A 13,698-nucleotide genomic window follows, 5' to 3' on the forward strand; every position below is an offset into this window, starting at 1 on the left:
TGAGTCTTTTATATATTAACTTTTGGAATTACATGTTATCTTCAAATTATTTATTGAAGTTCGTCATTAGCCCTTTTGAGTTTTGTTAGATATTTTTTATATAGAGAAATGTATAAAAAATTTAAGTGGCCAAATCTAAACAGGTTTCCATAAAGTTTCATAATCCATCTTAGGCTTAGAAGGTTTTGCCCAAAGTTAATGCTGCACATGTTGACCTCTGTGGTCTGCTAGTGTTTCAAGTGGTTCTATTTTCCATAAATAATTCAGAAAGTGTTTTGATGTCAACTGGAGGGTATTGATGGAAAACCCCAGTTTCTAGGGGGTTCCCAAGGCTGCCCCTGAGCTCCAAGGTAACTTTGGTCTGATTAAACTAGATGGCCTTGGGCCTTGAACAAACACTCTGGAGATCAGCAGATGCGGGCACCCTCCTGTGCTGGGCTCCTTCGCTCCCAGCCTGCCTGGGACAGCCCTGGTGCCTTCCGCTCTGCTCCTGTGGGCTCAGGTTCTGCTCCTGTGGCTCAGGCTCTGCTCCTGTGGGGCTCAGGCTTTGCTCCTGTGGGCTCAGGTTCTGCTCCTGTGGGGCTCAGGTTCTGCTCCTGTGGGCTCAGGCTCTGTTCCTGTGGCTCAGGCTCTGCTCCTGTCGGCTCAGGCTCTACTCCTGTGGCTCAGGCTCTGCTCCTGTGGCTCAGGTTCTGCTCCTGTGGGCTCAGTCTCTGCTCCTGTGGGGCTCAGGCTCTGATCCTGTGGGGCTCAGGTTCTGCTCCTGTGGGGCTCAGGTTCTGCTCCTGTGGGGCTCAGGCTCTGCTCCTGTGGGCTCAGGCTCTGCTCCTGTGGCTCAGGCTCTGCTCCTATGGCTCAGGCTCTTCTCCTGTGACTCAGGCTCTGCTCCTGTGGCTCAGGCTCTGCTCCTGTGGGACTCAGGCTCTGCTCCTGTGAGCTCAGGCTCTGCTCCTGTGGGGCTCAGACTCTGCTCCTGTGGCTCAGGCTCTGCTCCTGTGACTCAGGCTCTGCTCCTGTGGGCTCAGGCTCTGCTCCTGTGGCTCAGGCTCTGCTCCTATGGCTCAGGCTCTTCTCCTGTGACTCAGGCTCTGCTCCTGTGGCTCAGGTTCTGCTACCGTGGGGCTCATGCTCTGCTCCTGTGGGCTCAAGTTCTGCTCCTGTGGGCTCAAGCTCTGCTCCTGTGGCTCAGGCTCTGCTCCTGTGGGGCTCAGTTTCTGCTCCTGTGGGCTCAGGCTCTGCTCCTGTGGCTCAGGCTCTGCTGCAGCGTAGGGATGAATCGAATGGAAGCCGAGCTTCACATTTCCCCCTCCACCTCTGCCTCTGCTTTCCCTGTTTTCTCATTTCTCTCGTCGAGTCCATTGTTCCCTCCTTCGTCTGAGTCTAGCATATTCTCAAGCCTATCTTCCAGCTCCACATTTTGTTTCCAATTTTTAGCCCATTCCTTGTTGTCTCTGTTGCTTTTCCAGATTTCTTTCCTGTGAAGGCGACATATTCATCAACAAACTCTTCTCTCTTTGTGACTTGCTTGTCTTCTAGAATCTTGGTGAAGACATGAGTTAGAGGTTTTTCTAAGGATTTCCTCTCAGATGGGGGAACATTTTTATCAGGAACTACTTGTTATGATATCTCAGGTTTGTTCCTTTGTCTTGAACTCATAAAATTTTATTGGTGTTTGATTGTTTTTTTCTCTGCTCATTTCTTTTGCAGATGAAGTGCATACATATATATTCAGAATTAGTAGATGAGATGTTTTTCTGAAACTTTTCTTGATGAAACACAGAGCTTCCATACAAGACTCGTGGGCTATGAATGGACAATCCTTTGGACACAGACCTGTGGAAAACAGAAGAGTTCAGATTTATAGCAGTTTTCCTTTGTCACATGTTTTGAGGCCCACTGCCAGTTGGGCTTGACCGGCATCTCTGGGTCAGAGAGCTCTTTGACTCTATCACTCACGATAAGATGGAAATGTCAGCCGAGCGTGGTGGCACACGCCTGTAATCCCAACAGCTCAGGAGATTGAGGCAGGAAGGTGGTGAGTTCAAAGCCAGCCTCAGCAGTTGAATGAGGCACTAAGCAACTCTGTGAGACCCTGTCTCTAAAGTACAAAAGAGGGCTGGGGATGTGGCTCAGTGGTTTCCCTCACTTGCTTTTTCCAGATTGAATATAATGCCCAAACAATATCTCTGTGTGCCTTACTCCTCCTTCAGCCTTTGCCTGGGGGTTGGAACATTCTGAGACTCCAAGCTGGTCTTGAGCTTCTGAGCTGCTGTTTCTGTTAGAGGCAAAAAAAAAAAAAGTTGACATTTAAGAATTCCGGGCCCACTCCACTCCAGCAACTGAAGGTTAAGGAGTCTTAAGCTCGGGGTTGACAAAGAAATGAATTCCAGTCCCCCGAGGATTTGATGTCGGTAGATCTCACTAAGCAAGGACCCAGGCTCAGAGTAAGTTGCAAACCTCTTCCTAAACAGTTTGGGGAATCACAGAGGTACCTAAGAAAAGGACTTCAAATTAATGAATTTCCACATGCTATTAACCTTTCTCAGTAGAAAAGGGGGATCGTGTATTCGTTTGTGGAATAAATGCATTAATATTCTCTTTAAAGGAAAAGAGAGACTTGAGAGACTTGGTTACACAATTGCTTTAAATCACCCTGGGGGGAGGCCTCACTTGTTGGTGTCTGTTAACCGCTGGGGTGGGGTGCTAGCCTTCATCTCCTTTGTCCTAGAAATGTGTCTTTCATCCAAAGAGAACAGCCTGTGGTTTGGGCCCTGGAACACCAGAGGCCATGTGGTCTCTGGAGGTCCCAGAACCAATTCTCCATGGCTATTGTGTGACAACTGGAATTTCTGTTCAGGGTGGACGAGCTGAGCTGTCTTGTAAGTTCCAAACTTTCAGAACAGGCTAAGCAGTTGTATCATTTTTAAATACTATTTTAGTGTAATAAATAGCTCTGTGACGTTTCTGCTGAAGGCACAAGTTGGTGACTGACTGGGCAACAGCTGAATGTGGACACTGAGAGTCATAGTTAGGTGACACCTGGGGCCTCTGGGACCCTTCTCTCTGTCAGCCCCCATTGCTCCATGTGGACCAAGCAGGTCTGTATTCTATATTCTAAATCTGTCATCTTCCATTCGGATTGAGTTCCTGAAAGATTTGACCTTGGTTCTAGGTGTTTTAGTCAGCTTCTTCAGCTGTGACCCGCCCAGCACCATTACAGAGGAGGAAAGGTTTATTTGAGGGCCCACAGTTTCAGAGGTCTTAGTCCACAGAAGACCGGCTCCATTCCTCGGGGCTCCAGGTGAGGCTGAACATCGTGGTGGAAGAGCGTGGCAGAGGGAAGCAGCTCACATCTTCCAGAAGCAGAGTCCACTCTCCAGATGCCAAATATCTACCCCATAGCCACGCCCCAATTCCCACCTCCTCCAGCCACACCCTACCACTTCAATTAGTCCCATCAGGGATTAATTCACTGATTGGGTTAAGACAATCATTTCTCCTCTGAACCTTCCTACATTGTCTCACATGTGAGCTTTTGGGGGACACCTCACATCTAAACCATAACACTAGGTCACTTTAATTCTGGGTGTCTGACATATTTTAATGTAAAATCATCAAGCCATGGACATTGATGTTGGAAGCACGTTTTCACCATTTCCTCTCTCATCTGTCTCCTGTTTATGACTATCAATGTCAGTGTTAATCTGCTCTTGAGCAGAGAACTCCTGTGTCTTGTGTTGAATTAACAAAACAGCGTATAAACTTTTTGGGACCCTGTGCATGCTTTTCCTTGGTGCACATCCTGTTACTTGTTCCTTTTGAGTATTGTGGATTTGTGACCCTTTTTATAGGCTCAGCTTGTTCCAATAGGCCATAATTACTGTCTTTATGATGTTAAATCGCCTCTGCTCCGCTGCCAGAAACCCTCTGTGTTTAGGCAGCTGGACATCTAAGTTCTCGCTCTTTGGCAAAACATTTGCCTGCCTGCCTGAAACCTGCCTCTTCTCTTCCCTAGGCCTAATCACAGAAATGCTTCTTGTAATCCTGATTTTTTCTTTTTCTTTTTTAGTAAACTATGCATTAGAAAATGAAATCTGGGAGTACACAGACTCTGGAGTAGAGAGAGCCTTATCAGAGGCTGACCTAAAATATTATCAAAAGCTTTATAAATCTTCATTTTTATTTTATTTTTTATAAAAAGATACCATTCAGCAATATAAAAATACCCAAGCAAGACAAAGACCATGAACAATTTGACAATGCACAGGTACAAGGACGTCACCATCACTAAGTTCTGGCTATTGGGCAGAGGAACAGGGCAACGATTTTAAAGACGAACTCTGTTTCTATCAGTATTGCTTGAACCGACAGCATGCTTGGCACATACGTATAAGTGAGATGGTCAAGGAGAACTAGCTGCAACCATTTCAAAACTTTTCTCTCTTGGGAGTGAGGTGGAAATTCCCTTTCCGTATATAAACATGAGAACTGCAAAGAAAATAAATCTCTCCCTCCCCGTCTCCCCCACCAGCCTCTGGTGCACTGCAGCTGCTACCCTGCTGAACAGAGGTGAGCCCCTCCCAAGAGCCCGGCATATGTTCTACTAGATTTTCGAGTTGGAATGCGACAGTGGACACCATCTCTCTTCCAGTAGCCACCACGTGAGCACTGCGGCTGCTGGGGGGCCCGCGTTTCCCTCATAAGCGACTCCCCAGGTCCTCACTATGAAGCACCCCTACACTTCCTCCCGTGCTGGGATCTGCTCTGAACCCTATTCTCTTCTCCCGCCTGGTGGCTCATCTCCTCCTGTCTCCAGTCTCCGTCTAATGCTGCTCCTGGACCCAGGCATGAGCTCTGAGCTCGGGAGCCGACTCCTGCCCAACATCCCAACCTGGATGGTTGGGAGCGGCTCGAACTCAGTTCCCGGGGAATGCAGCACCTCTTCCTCCCCAGACTTTGCAAGCAGCACCACTAAGTTCTCCTCTTTTATTCTGAACCCCAAGGCCTACATTTTCTAAATGTCATTTGCATACTGTGCTCTTATCCCTTTCCCCCACTAGAAGGGCAGAAGTTTTTGTTCTTTTGTTTTTAAATTCATCCTTGAATCCCCACTAGCTAAGAGAATGCCCAGCGCACAGCAGGTGCTCAGCAGAGTATCTTCTAAATAAAGGCACCAAGGGACACGTGGGTGGGGTTACATGCCTGGGTATGGGAATAGCTATCAGTGGGGCATAAACTGCCAGGGGCCCCTGGGAGTCACAGTGACAAACACAAACAAGGCTGTCTCCCTCCTGCTTTGGAAGGGGACCCTCAGCAAGGGCTCAGCAAGCCCCTGGCTGCCCAAGGCCAGTCTTTAAGATGACCAGCTGAGGGTGAATTGAGCATCCCTTGTCTGAAACGCTTGGGACCAGAATTATAGTTTTTATGTTTTATTTTTCTTTGTTGGACTTGGGAATATTTGCATAATAAGACATATTTGCATCTCATAAGATATAATGAAATGTCTTGGAAATCTTCCACTGGGAAATGATGTTTGCACTACAAAACTTTCTGATTGGGAGCAATTTGGATTCGGGAGTTTCAGATTAGGGATATTCAACTTGTATTTTCCAAGACATTTGGCTAAAAGCACAAATTAGGACCAAGACTAAAATGAAGTCACAGAGCCTTGGAGTCAACTTCCAAAAGTTCAAGGGCTTCTTTTGATGAAGAGCAATTCTAGATTTTACTAATAACACTACTGGCTGGGACTATGATAAAGAACAGAAAGAGGGCTGGGGAGATAGCCCAGTTGGTAGAGTGCTTGCCTTGCAAGCACAAGGCCCTGGGTTCAATCCCCAGCACCGCAAAAAAAAAAAAAAAAAAAAAAATCTTTAAACAGTTTGACGTTTGACAAACTATCACTCAATTGCAGAGGCTGGTTTTCTGAGAGCTCAGTGCCTAGGGCCAGAAAAGAAGTGCCATCAACTCTTGGCAAAGACACAGTGGGGACAGGAAATAAGGGGCATCGAGTGACATTTTAGACAGGAAGGGGGACGGGGCTTAGTCCCAGTATCGCAGCTAGAGGGTCCCTTTGTTGAGAACAGGGTGATATCTGTGCAGCTAGCTATCTTAATTACCAGGATGCAGGCAGTTGCGACTGCTCCCTCAAAAGCCAATACAGCGCAAACAGGACTGCTGAGCCCCCATGCTTATCGAGGTTGTTAAGAAATATTTGCCTGAGAAATGTGCAGCTGCCTAGAAACCTTATCTATCAAGGACAGGGGGGCCTAACTGCAACTCATCTCCTGCACAGTTCACCCCTTCCCTCCTCCCTTCTTCCTCTAGGGCCGTTCAGTTCTGGTGAGACCCAATGAGAATCAAATAGATTGGCAGGACCCAACCAGAGGAGGACTAATGTTTAGCTGTTCAAATGTTAACCAATTTAAAAGAACACTGTAAAACTGTTTGCCTTTCATTATAAAAGCCTGCTGAACAAAGGCTCAGGGCCTCTTAGCATCACCGGGTTACCGAGTGCGCGGAGGACCAGGCTCGAGCTTGCTAATAAATGACTCTTTGTTGCTTGCATTGATCGTGGTCTCTGGTGGTCTTTGTGGGGTCTCGAGCCGCTGGGCACAACACCTTGAGGCAGAGGTAAAAACTGAAAGGGCCTCTCTAAACCAGTGCAGCTAAATGACCACACGCAATCCTCAGGAGAGTTCAGACCCTCCGTCCAGGGCCAGTTGGAGACAAAACTAGAATCCCAGGCTAAGAGGAGGGAGCTGGGCCTCCCACTACCAACTTCCTGTCTCAGTTGCTCTTCCGCAAACATGGAATATCCCATTATTCCTCTTCCTGGGACCAGCAAAGAATCAGTAATGTCACCTGCCAAGAGCTGTGATAGTCACAAAAACAAGCTGTACATTTCTTTTGCATCAACTGGCCCTTGAAATCTCTTGTGTGCCAAGGACATCTAGACCCGAGATCAACTGTGTGTCCTCCCAAGGGACACCAGCACCAGAGACAGTACGACTCCTCTCCACTCTACGTTCCTCAAGGACTGGATGGTAAAAAAGCAATTTCTCTACGTGAGAGGATTCACTGTAGTATTATTGGAGAGAGACTTGTTGAAGATCGGTGTAACTTTGTTTAGAGTTTGTTTGGGCAGAGGACCTGCTGAGTGATTTCAAATGCAGTCAGACTGTTCAGGATCATGTTACATGTAATGGAACATGCGGTGTGATCTGTATTATGCATAGAAACAGAACAAAATCGGTTTGTGTGATGAGATAACAGGATTGGGTAGAACAAGAAAAACATGCTTTGCACACAATACTTGGAGGTACAGAGGAAGATTCTCTACAGTTTGACCTTGATGAACACAAGAAAGCAGAAGTGCTAAGACGGAGAACGGGAGGAGTCTGGTGGAGGGTGGACAAGCTTGGGGCATCCTGGACACCAGACAGCGCCCCGACAGTGGTCTGCAGTGGGGGCGGCACCATAAGCACACACAATACCTGAGATCCATGCCCATCTGCCCGTCCTGTTGGAGTGGGGGGCACTGCTGCAGGAAGGAAAGCCCAGGCGGGAGCTGGCTGCGTGCCCGTCTTGGTGCAGGGAAACTGGGCAGCTAGCGAGGAATCACCTCCACCCTGAGTAAGCACCTGGCTGTCCCCAAGGATGAAGGGATGAGGCAAACAGAAGAGGTGGGGGAGCCAACATGCAACCCCATGGTCTATGTGCAAGTGAAGGGGACCAAGTTCCAGGAAGAGAAACTAGGAAGAGTTAAATAAGCACTGACACTTAATGCCTTGCCACATGTTCACTGCAAACCACCAGATTCTCGCGCCCTGAAGTGGAAAGAAGAAAGAAAACAAGGCAGAGCAATATTTGTAGCAGAGTCCATGAATTCCCGGGCCCCAAAATTAAATGTGCAAAAGATGTAACCTTGTTAAAAACTGTTTAATTGACCCAAAATAATTGCACATGATTATGGGATATTTTGATTCTTGTATACAACATGTAATGATGAAATCAAGTAATTTGTTTCTTTCTGTTGAGAACATTCAGAATCCTCTCTTCCCAACTGTTTCCACGCACAACAAATCCTTCTCCCCAGTCACCCTGCCACAGACCATTAGCTCTTACTCCCCTCTCTGGCTGTGCTTTCCTTCCTATTGCACAGCCCTTCTCTTGCCCAGCCCCCAGTCTCGGGTAAGCACTGCTCCACTCTCCTCTTCCATGAGATCAAAATTTTTAGTTTCCACATGTGAGTGGGGCCATGCGGTATTTGTCTTTCAGTACCTGACAGATTTCACCTTATGTCCTCCAGTTCCATACATGTTGCTATAAATGACAGGATTTCATTCTTTTTTGTGTGTCTGAATAATATTCCATTGTGTATATGCGCCACATTTTCTTTGTCCATTCATCCATCAGGGGACACCTAGGTTGATTCCACACCTCTGCTTTGGTGAGCAGTGCTGTACAGATAACACAGGAGAGCAGACATCTTTTCAGCCTACTGACTTTAGTCCTTGGAGGTATACCCAACAGCAGGATTGCTGGGTCAAAGAGTAGTTCCACTTGTAGTTTTCTGAGGAAATGCCATATTATTTTCTATAATGGCTGAACTGAATTACATTCCCACCAACAGAGTTAGGGATTTCCTCTTTTCTGCATCCTCACCAGCGTTGGTTAACTTTTTTGTCTGATGATGATTGACACTCTAACGGGAGTAAGAGGATGTCTTCGTGTGGTTTTGATTTGCACTTCCTGGTGATAATGTTCAGCATTCCTTCACAAACCTGTTGGCCCTTTGTGTATCTTCTTTTGAGAAATGTCTACTTAGATCATTGCTCACTTCCTTGAATGTTTTCTGTTGAGTTGTTGATCTCCTGTGTGTTCTGCATACTAACCCTCGTCACCTAGTTGTCATGTATTTCCTTCTGTTCTGCAGGGTGCCACTCTCCTCTGTGAGCTGCTCTCTTTGCTGTGCAGAAACTTTGTATTTTACTTAAGTTCCATTTGTCTATTTTTGCAAAGTAGGTTGTCTATGCTTTTGAGATCTTATCCAGAAATTTTCTCTCAGAACAATGTCCTGAAGTGTTTTCTCTATATTTTCTCTTGGTAGTTTCACAGTTTTATTTTATTACATTTGTGTCTTTGGTCCATGTTGACTTGGTTTTTGTATATGGTGAAAGACAGGTGTCCAACTTCATTCTTTTGCATGTGGATATCCAGTTTTCCCAGTATTGTTTAGTGAAGAGATTATATTTTCTCCAATGTGTGTTATTGGCATCTTTGTTGAAAATTAGTTGGCTGTAAATATGTGGATTTATTTCCAGGTTCTCTGTTCTGTTACATTGATCTTTGTGTTTGTTTTTTAATGCCAGTACCATACAGTTTGGGTTACTACTGTTTTGTAATATGTTTTGAAGTCAGGCATTGTGATGCCTCTAACTTTGTTCTTTTGCTCAAGATTGCATTGACTATTTGTGGTTCCATACAAATTTTAGGATTGGATTGTAGTTTCTCTTGTGCCAGACTAGCTCAGACACAGGGTAAGGGCACGGAGTCAAGACCCAGACTCCGGGAGCTGGGTGGAAGCAGGCTTGTGGCGAGCAGTCTGCAAACTCATTTATTGCAGGAACAGCTACACATTCTATAGGTTTCTTGAGCAATTACAATGTGCCATGGGTATCAGAACACCAGGTTCCTATATGGATTCCCTTGGTAACACTGAGTCAAGTTGGGGCAGTTGTTTACTTTCCTAGGTAGCTGAAGTGGAGCGCTCCTCCCTGCAAGTTTTCCTTACACACTTGAGACGTTCACTGCCGCCAGAACTAGGATTTCTCCCAACATTGGATTTTTCTATTTTTTTAGAGAATACAATTGTAATTTTGATAGGGATTGCATTGAATCTGTAGATCACTCAGGGGTAGTTTGGACATTTTTACAATATTAAATCTTCCAATCCATAGACATAAGATGTCCTTCCCTTTGTGTGTGTGTGTGTGTGTGTGTGTGTGTGTGTGTGTGTGTGTGATCATCAGTGTCTTTCATTAGCATTTCTATGTTTCACTGTATAGAGTTTTCATCTCTTTGGTTAAATTTATTCCTATGTGTTTTATTCTATTTTACTTTTGTAACGATGTAAATGGAATTGCTTTCTAGATTTCTTCTTCAGCTAGGTCATTATTGGTATATAGAATGCTACTCATTTTTATGATGATTTTGCATCTTGTAACTTTACTGAATTCACCAGTCGTAACAGTTTGTTGGTGGGGTCTTTAGATTTTACTGCATATAAGCCAGATTCGTATGCAGATTTATAGCCAGAACAATTTGACTTCCTCCTTTCCAGTTTGGATACCCTTTATTTTCTTTTCCTCTTGTTGAATTGCTCTGACTTGAACTTCCAATACAAGGTCGAATAAGAGCAATGAAAGTATGCATCCTTGTCTTGTTTCAGATCTTAGACGTTGAGTTTCATTTCTTCTATGCCTAATTCAGTGAGACTTTTTATCTTGAACAGATGGGAAATTTCATTAAATGCTTTTTCTGTGTCTATTGAGATGCTCATAAGGTTTTGTCCTTCATTTTGTTGATATAATGGATTATGGTTACTGATTTGCATAGACTGAACCATTCTTGCAACTCTGGGATAAATCCCGTTCTTTTTAAGGTGATTTGGATTTCGTTTATTAGTAATTTGTTGAGTATTTTTGAATGTATTCTTATCAAAGATATTGGCCTGTAGTTCTCTTCTCTTCTCTCCTCTCCTCTCCTCTTCTCTTCTCTCTCTCTCTCTATTTTTTTTTTTTTTCCTTGTTCAGCTTTAGTATCAGGGTAATGTCGGCCTATAGAATGAGTCTGGGAGAGTTTCTTCCTTTTCAGTCTTTTAGAGTGCTTTGTAAAGAGTTAGTATTAGTTCTTTGAATGTTTGGTAGAATACAGCAGTGAAGCCAGTTGATCCTAAACTTTTCTTGGAAGGAAGCTTTTTATTATTGTTTCAATCTCTTTACTCATTTGTTCTGTTTAGATTTTCTATTGCTTCTTGATTTAGTCTTGATAGGTTGTGTGCTTCTAGGAATTTCTCTATTCTGGGTCTTTCAAGTTGTTGGCATATAATTGCTCAGAAGTTTCTTAAGATCTTTTGTACGAATAATTCCACATTTGCATTTTGTAGTGCCAGTTTCAATCTCTCTGTTTTCATCTAACGTCTTAGATTTTGTTTGAGTCTTTCTGGTTTTTATTACTCTAGCTAAAGGTTTCTTGGTTCTGTTTATATTTTCAAGGAAACAACTTTTTCTTTCATTAATCTTTTGGGTTTTGTTTTTATTTTTGTTTTTGTTTTGTTTCTCTTTCATTTATTTCCACTCTGCTCTTTCTTTCTCTCCTTTTATAAATTTTAGGTTTAGCTTTCCTTGGCCTTCGCAATTCCTTGCAAGACATTGTTTTGGAGATTTCTGTTATTCTTTGGCAACTGTAACCCGGACCCCGATCCCCTTGGGGAGCGAACACAGAGTCAAGGGCAGGCAGAGCCGGGCTCTTTCTCAGAGACCAGCACTGACTCCGCAGTCCCTCTTGGCCATTCCTCTGCTGTCTTCTCAGTCCAGAGCAGTTGGGTTTCCTCCTGTTCTGAACCTCCATCCAGCCCAGGCCAACCTGGGGCCAGAGTCTTCGCCCTTCACTCTCTGGTTCTCCTGTGACAGCTCAGCTTGGAGCCATGGCTGCTGTGTGGTGGACAGAGGTGGAAAGGGAGGGTGTGGGGAGGACACCCATCACTCGTCCCTGCACTCGGCTGCACTGAGCCGAGGAAGAGGCAGGCTCCCACCGTCCACGGCCACTCCGGGGCCGCGAGGGAGGCCGGGGTGACTTTCATTCTACTACAGAACTTTCCCAAGTACTGGGATTTGAAGTGATCTTTACTTTTTGCATGTTTCTTGGTATTTTTGATTTTTTAAAAGAGGCAGGAAACAAACAAACAAACCAAAAACCCCTGCCATTTAAGAATGATTTAAGAAACTGCCATTAAAGACTATTCGAAGTGGAGAACTTTGAACAGGCCCGGATTCAGAGAGCTGCCTGATGACATGGTTCGAAAAGATCTCAAGGTCACAACGAGCAGCCACCTCAGAACGTGCAGCTCAGGCCAACCAGGAAAGGCTTTTCTGTCTTCCCTAGAGAAGAGTGATTTGGTTTTGCCTTGGTATTTGGTAATAGATCATAAGGCTGCTTGCTTGGACCTCAGGAGGAAGCACAAGTTCTTGGCTAAAAATGGATCTGGAGGAACACAGGTCTCCCACTCGCTGCCTGGTGATGAGGGTGAACCATGAGCCTCTCTGTATCTCAGGTGTCTTTTCTTTCCAATTAGGTGATGTTGTCTACCATCACCAGGATGATGGAACTAGGTGTTAGGACGGCACCCAGTTCTGAATGACCCTGAACCTATTGTTTTATGGTTGCGGTCTTGCCATTTCTCAAGCCCAGGCAACCAGACTCTCATATTTATTCTAAGTAAATCATGAGTCTGAGAAAGCAGCCTTTGTCCTGTCAGGAGGAGGGTGGGATTAATTCAATACCTGTATCAACAGTGTAGGGAGTTACAGATTTCTCTTTCCATGGGTCTGATAATTTGAATCTCTGAAATTAACTGGCCGTAGACAGACTGGAGAAAAGTCATACAGCTTGACCACATGCACACGCATGGGAGCCTCACAAATAAGACCTAGGAAAGGCCAGATGGCCCGTGTGGATACAGGGCCCCAAGCATAGGAGCAGAAAGGGGGTTGGGTATGTGGCGGAAGTGACAGGTGGAAGGTGGGACAGGAAACAGGGACAAAGGCTGTCCCGTGAGGCAGACTCAGTCTCTGGGGGCATCCTCAGAGAGCAGGTGACAGGCTGAGCCATTGTCCCCTGGGGAGGCAGGGTTGAGCTCAAGATTCCTTTCCTGTGATGCCGGCTTCTCTGCTCTGCTGGGGATTCCAGGGAAGGGGTTCTTGATGTGGCACTCCAATGCAGGAAATGCGCTGAGCCAGATCAGGGACATCAGAGAAAGCCCCTCCCATGCGTCACAGAGAGGGGATGAGAGGCAGAAAGGCAGAAGGTCAGGGAGAGCTCGGTTTTTCTTTAAACACACACACACCATGCTTTGGAGTACTGTTTTCTGAGCCCTGACACCACCTGCCTCGTGTTCTTAGCTGAGTATGGTCTGCGGTATGCGTAGATGTGTATGTGGCTTGAAGGTGCACATCCCTTTACAAGTGGTGTGGAAAGTTAAAATACTTCACTCTCAGACGTGACCTGAAATAGGACAGGTGCCTCCCTTCCAGGCTGAGGAGCAGGGTGAGCAAGTGAGCACGGGGCACTCGGGATGGAATCTCTGAACACCACCCAGGTGAGATCAGCATCCCACCTGTCCCCCGTGGTGCCCACGGCCTGGGCAGAGGACACCATTAGGAATGCCGGGGGCTGAGAGCTCACTCTTGGAGCAGGCTCCTGCCACACTCCTTCCTGTTTGGCTTCCCAGCTTACAGTTCTCCTGTAATATGGTCCAGAAGACCTAAATTCAAGGCCCAAGATTGAGTCCGGTCTCTTTCTATGACACATGGCTGCTTCCCTAAGCCCCCAGGGGCCCCACAACAAGTCTAGAAGGGCTGCTTCCTCCCCAGGCCATCACCCACCCCTGGAAGACACGTATGTATCCCCCGACCT

This window comes from Sciurus vulgaris, assembly GCF_902686455.1.
Source record: "Sciurus vulgaris genome assembly, chromosome: 7".
NCBI lineage: Eukaryota > Metazoa > Chordata > Mammalia > Rodentia > Sciuridae > Sciurus > Sciurus vulgaris.